Source organism: Tursiops truncatus, chromosome 5 (assembly GCF_011762595.2).
Source record: "Tursiops truncatus isolate mTurTru1 chromosome 5, mTurTru1.mat.Y, whole genome shotgun sequence".
Lineage (NCBI taxonomy): Eukaryota > Metazoa > Chordata > Mammalia > Artiodactyla > Delphinidae > Tursiops > Tursiops truncatus.
The window spans coordinates 58,288,258-58,294,798 of NC_047038.1; the positions used below are offsets into that span (position 1 = coordinate 58,288,258).

General features: G+C 36.6%; 1 non-coding gene across 1 annotated transcript; it reads left to right on the forward strand.

Moving 5' to 3' along the window:
- Nucleotides 1–966: 966 nt before the first annotated feature.
- On the forward strand, nt 967–1,039 carry TRNAE-CUC (transfer RNA glutamic acid (anticodon CUC)). Its single transcript has one exon. It is a non-coding gene; the product is annotated as a tRNA-Glu (tRNA).
- The last annotated feature ends 5,502 nt before the right edge of the window (nt 1,040–6,541 follow it).

The following is a 6,541-nucleotide window of genomic DNA, read 5'->3' on the forward strand; positions in this document are numbered from 1 at the left end:
GTTTTCACAACTGGGGAAGGAGGTACAACTATCATTCAGTGGGTATAAGCCAGGAATGTTGCTAAACATCCTCAGTGCATAGGACAGTTCCTCATCAAAGAATTCTCTGGCCCCAAATGCCAACAGTGCCAAGTTTGTGAAACTCCGCTTTATGCTAGCAATACATTGATTCATTTATATCAGGAATGTGCCTGGTCACAAGATAAAATCCAAATTAATTAAAATTAGCATACAAAGTCTTTTATAATTTAATCCCTGCTGATATCTTAATGTTATTTCTTGTCACACTACCTCCTTGTTCTGAATTATTTACCACTTAAAAAAAAAACATGTATGTGTCAGTCAAGGTAGGATAAGCTGTGACGCATTAAAAAACATCACTAAAACATCAGTAGCATTAGATTCAAGGCAGGAGGCTTCACCACCTTAAGGAGCTTCCATCCCAAACTGAGTCTTTAGGTTTCACTGCATCATGGCGAGAGCATGGAACAATACAACACTGGCCCTTAATTGCCTCTGTCCACCGGTAAAACTGTGTCACCTTCCCTTCACATTGGTCACATTCACTTGGCCAAACAAATCACATGGCTTTGTCTAAGTTCAACAGGACCTTTTCCTGTCAGAAAAGGAAAACTTGACCTCTTAGTGAGCGCAAATAGTGTTTACTCCTATACTTTTTCTTCTTATTTCTAGGGCTAACTCATTCTTAACATTTAATTTATGCAACACTTCTTAGATAAAGCATTTTTGATGTGTTTTCTTTCAAGACTTTGTTAGGTGCCTCTCCTTGGCCCTCTCATCACATCTTGTACATAGATTTTATGGCATTCAACCCTTGTTATTATGAAAATCTGTTCACTAGCTTGCCTCTTCTAGATTTTTGGCTCTTGACGGTAAAGTATCTTATTTATTATCGTATTCACAAAATCTACCACACAAGAGATGAAAAACATAAATGTAGGTAATTCCCTGGCAGTCCAGTGGTTAGGGCTCTGCACTCTCACTGCAGAGGGCCCGGGTTCGATCCCTGGTCAGGGAACTAAGATCCCATAAGCCCTGTGGCCAAAAAAATAAAACAAATAATAAAAAAGAAAGAATTAAATGTTTCTTTATACAAACAAAACCACCAATTAGACAAATTATACAATAGAAGATACAGTATCATTCTTCTATCAAACAAGAGCCTCTTGCCTCTCCAAGTAACCACTAATTCATTGACTTAAAGCTCTGTTCATATTTCTCCCTGATCCCAATTTGAGGAAATGTGCCTCAGATCACAGCAACTGAGGAGTTCATAGTGTCATAAAATATAACAGGAGAGCATGGTAAAATTTTGTTGGGTAAATTATATCAATTTTAGGGTACCTAGGGCAATAGTTTTCCTTTTTTAAAAAAAATGCCATAACTAAGTAAAGATAAGAGACATTGTTGAGGATAGTCAAATTCTTGTTCAACCTAGATTGCCTTCAAGCAATTCAAGAGCCTTCATTTTTAACTGCAAACACTTTTCAGCATCCCCTGAAGAAAAAAAATGATCAGGAAAACTATGGTAAACCTAATGGGTCCCAAAGAAACCTCAAATTATTTGAGGAAGACTGAATTTTCTCCCTCTTGCAGATCTATGTTTTTTCATACTCACTGTGAAAAATATTTACTTCATCACTGTTGCAGAAGTAGACTGAGTTTATGCACAAAATGAGACTCTCCACTGAATAAACATAGCTGTATGATTCAATTCTGGGGAAAGGTCACTGGACTAAGACACAGGAGACTAAAGTTCTTTCCCCAATCTTGTCAGGTTTAGTCAGGTCACTCTAATTAAGTAAGTAACTAAGACTTTTCTTAACCTTCCTTATTTTTTAGCTATAAAAGTGGATTTAGTAATAGCTGGCTTATTTACTTCAGTTAGAGCAAACAATGAAGCTTTGAATTAGTATATATTATAAAATATAAAAGAAAAAATGGATATAAAGGTTTGTTATTACCATTGCTATAGCATTGTAGTTAGAATAGGTTTTGAATCCTACCAATGCAAGTTATTTAGTCTTCAAATCTCTTTACTCATTGAAAAACAGGCATAAAATACAGCAGTTTATAGGTTTGTTAGAAAAATTAAGTATTTATAACTTAGGGAATAACATATGTTCAAAAAACTGTAGATCTTTAAAATATATAATTCCCTGAAAATATAACACAATAATACATTTCAAAAAATAAATTATAAATGTTATACATATGTGTGTGGTTAAGTAAGTAAAGCAAAGCCCAGTATTTTCCATGAACTAAGAAAAGCAGATGACAGCTTTATATGTGGAAACTCACAGTACCTTCTCTAGAAGAAAGTATGCCTTCTTTATCTCTGAAATAATATTATTCTACCATTTTAAAAGTCCAAGATAAATGTAGATTTAATTTGAAAGAAATACAGGAACTATAAATTGTATAATAACTATGCAATATTTTAGCAGGTCAGAAGGAACTATTAGGAAAAGAAAGAAATGAAAGGAAATAAAACAGTAAAAACAAAGAAAAACAGCACTGATGAAATGAGAGTGAAAATTCCAAGCCCTGATTCTTACTCTAAAGATCAGAAATTGGTTGCAATACATGTTTCATGGCCACTGTGGGAAGCAGTATCATATGGTGCTTTACGAGGGGGGGCCATGGAACCTAGCTCTAGCACCAAACAACACTATGCCTAATACATAATAGAGACTCAATAAATATTAGCTAATATTGCTATCTTTGAGAGTCTTATGATTTTAAAAATGCTGATTAACCTACCAAAAAAAAAAAATCTCTGCTGTTTACTCTCAAGCCCTAGATTTCCATCTTCAGGAATGGCAGAGTGAGACAACAAAGATAAAAAGCTGAGTGGATCTGTTTGTTTTCCAAGCCTGCTGGAACTTGCATGGCAGGCAGAGTTTGGTGTAGGATTTCAAAATCTTTTCATCAAATACAGTGGTTGTTCAAAAGTATCCCAGGTCCCCTATGATTTTAACTATTCAGTAAATATTAAACAATCAATAAACTGTTAACTTCCTCTCTTCTTTCTCCCCCGCCATGGACAAAATGCAGGGGTTTGTTGAAGCCGGCTCTCAGAAACCCACTGACTTGAGCCCTCTTCTCAATTTGGAAGGCTTTACCTACTGTGATGTGTCAAAAAGCTGAACATTCTACAGAAAGGAATGTATGAATTCAGTATTCTCTTACTACAGTCCAAATATCAACTGCTGTTATTTACCCTGGGATTTCTCTGGATTAGCAAGTTTTGTCCTTTGCTTTCCATACACAAAGATATCAAGCTGGAGTTTACCATCTCATATGATTCTTAATAACTTAAATGTACTTTGGGGGAAATCAAAAGTAAGAAAAATAGGATCACAGATTATTTGTTAATTTGTATCACATAAAAGGGAAAATTGATGCTTGTCCTCCTACTGTTCCATATTAATTTCAAAGTAAAATTTGGTGAATTATATTTTATAATACATTTTATATTTTATTATCTTTCTGAAAGGTAAAACCAGATCAAGGTTGGCAAACATTTTTTCTGTAGGACCAGATAGTAAAAATTATAAGCTTTATAGGCCACATATAAACTTTGTTGCATATTTATTATTGTTTCATTTTGGTTTGTTTTGTTTGCTTTGCAAACACTTTAAAAGCATAAGAAACATTCTTACCAAGCAGACCATACAAAAAACAGGATGATGCTGAATGTGGCCCTTAGGCCATATACTGCTGACTCTTAAATGAGACATTACATGGACTTTAAAATAAGCATGCTGAGGGTGAAGTTGCAGAGGAAGGAAGTGGGATATGTGAAAAAGATAACTTTTCTTATTGTACCTTTGGTACTGAAAAAAATCAGTGAAAAAAAATGTACTCTGAGGACTTACATTTTTCTGCCACTGAAAATACATATGAAACCATACTTGAATTTATATACATATTGAGGTGTGCAGACTCTAAGATGGCTCCCAATGATCTCTGCTTCCTGCCACTCAAATTCATGGGTAGTCCCCTCTCCAGGAACGTGGGCTGGACTTACTGACTCACCTCCAAAGAAAACAATATCACAGAAGAGACGGTACATATGTCAATTCTGAAATTAGCTTATAAAAAGACTGGCATCCATTATGGGTACCCTTTCTTATTTTTTCTCTCAGATCACTTGACCTAGGAGAAACTAGCTACCATATTGTGAACAGTCATAAAGAGAGGCTCATGTGGCTAGGAAATGTGTCTCCAGCTGACAGTTATCAAGAACTTGAGGCTCAATAATAAAGTCCAGCTCTGTGTGTGTGTGTGTGTGTGTGCGCGCGCGCGCACGCACGTGTGTGTGTGTTTGTGTGTAGACCCCTCTGCAGGATCCTGGAAGAGTTAAATAAATATGTCCTTACCTCTCATGGGATTCTGTGCAGTCTGGTAGCCAACCTACGTGGGCCAAAGACTGTCCTAAACTGTACAACTCTAGTAGAAGGTAAATGCAACACAGAGCAATTTATAACCTATACTTGCTACAATTTCAAAGTCTCAGAGAATTTGGTATTTGGGGAATAACAAAAGTAGGGTTTGGTTTTTTTTTTGATTGTTTGTTTTCGGTTGCTCTTCTTGTGGGATCCTAGCTCCCCGGCCAGGGACTGAACCCGGGCCATCTGCAGCGAGAGCGAGGAGTCCGAACCACTGGACCACCAGGGAATTCCCCCAAAAGTAGTTTAAAGATGCGCGCGCGCGCACACACACACACACAGAACTCGAGGCTCGCCAAAACACAAGAGAGTCAGCTTAACAGGGGAGACTTTCCCAGTCAAGCCTTGAGATGACTGCAGCCCTATGACTGTTAATTTTATGTGTCAACTTGGTTGGAACATGGTACGCAGATATTTGGTCAAACATTACTCTGGATGTTTCTGGGAAGGTGGGTTTTATTTGGATGACAGTAATACTTAAATTTGGTGGACTCTGATTAAAGCAGATTACTCCTGATAATGTGAGTGAGCCTTATCAGAGAGGGGTTCACTGGAATGGGGGAACCATATGCGGACAAAGAACAGAGTTTCTGCTGTGAAGCTTAGTCTAAAATGTTTCCCTTTTGACTACTATACATTTAGACAATTTTTTAGCATTTGAACATATCTAGTATGTATATGTACATGTATGTGTGTGTGTGCGTGCATGTGTGTATATTTGCCATCAATCAGTACAGATTTATAAAGAAAGGCAGGAGAGGCAGGAGACTTTCTGGAGCTGTTCTCACCAGCAAAGTACTGGGTATTGGTTTAGTACACCTAAAGGAAAGGAAATAAAGTGCTTTCCCACATAATTTTCTTATCACCTTCAGCAACTGTAGGAAAAGATCCAATGGTTCACCTGGCTCCACATGAACAATCATGTGAATCTTCTTGGGAACTGGAATTAAATCTGCCTCAAGAGAATGAGAGGTCAGAGCAATCTCTGCTTAATCTAGAGACTAAAGTGGAATTCCTCTAACGCTGAAAGAAAACTTAAAATAGCTAAAATTGACCCTAATATCTGACAACAATTTATATGAAACTGTGTACCTCAAAGTATAAAGGGAAACTGACTGGAACATGGACCAAGCTTCCCAGGGGTTCAGGGACTACATCTGCAAAATCTTCAATAAGATAATGGGGTAGGAGCTTGAGGCACCAAAATGAGTTGGTTACAGACTATGGTCCATGTGGGATCAAAAGAGGCAAACATAAAATTATTAGAGGACTAACCACAAAAAAGTAGAACAAAGCAAAACAAAAGCTCCTCTTCAAGATGAAGCTTTATATCAAAATTCGAAACCCCATGAGGAAAAACAAAGTTTAGAAGAAATTATGTAAGCATGAAATGATTACTTTGCTCCAAATGAAAAGGAAAATAAAATAGAGAATTCTAAAACAGCATTACAAGAGTATAGAGGAAAGAGAAAAAAATAATAATATTTACAAAGCAGAACAGGAAATTAGAAAGTAGAGGCAGAAATTATATTAGAATAGATGGATATGAAAATTAATTAATTAGAAAACTTTTAAATAAAAAATTTAGTCTCTAGCATATAAAGTTCAATAGCTGTTATAAACTATGGATGGGAGAAATTGGTGAATTAAGATATAGTTCTCAGAGATGTACCTAAATACAACAGAGAGCCAAAAAGTAATGTATACATAAACAAGCAATATATTGAGGGAAACTCCTCATGTCTGATGTTTTTTATTTTTCTTTCCCCATAAAAGTTTATTTCTCCATAGAAGAGCCCCACAGATGGTTACTTGTAACCTCTCTTTTTTCATTTTGTCATTCACCCCTAGCTCTGCCCCGCTTTCCCTCAGGGATCAGATGTTCCAGGAAGTCAGAAGTCTCCTGTTTCTTTAAAGGTTAGCTCATTTCCTACCATATAAACAAACCTGTCCCAAGGTCGGCACTTGCAGGTCCAGATGCGAAAGTGTGCTTAACTCTGTTGTTATTTGCAGATCCACTTGATTAATATCGCTAGTCATGTCCTCCAGCCCAGCCTCAATCAATA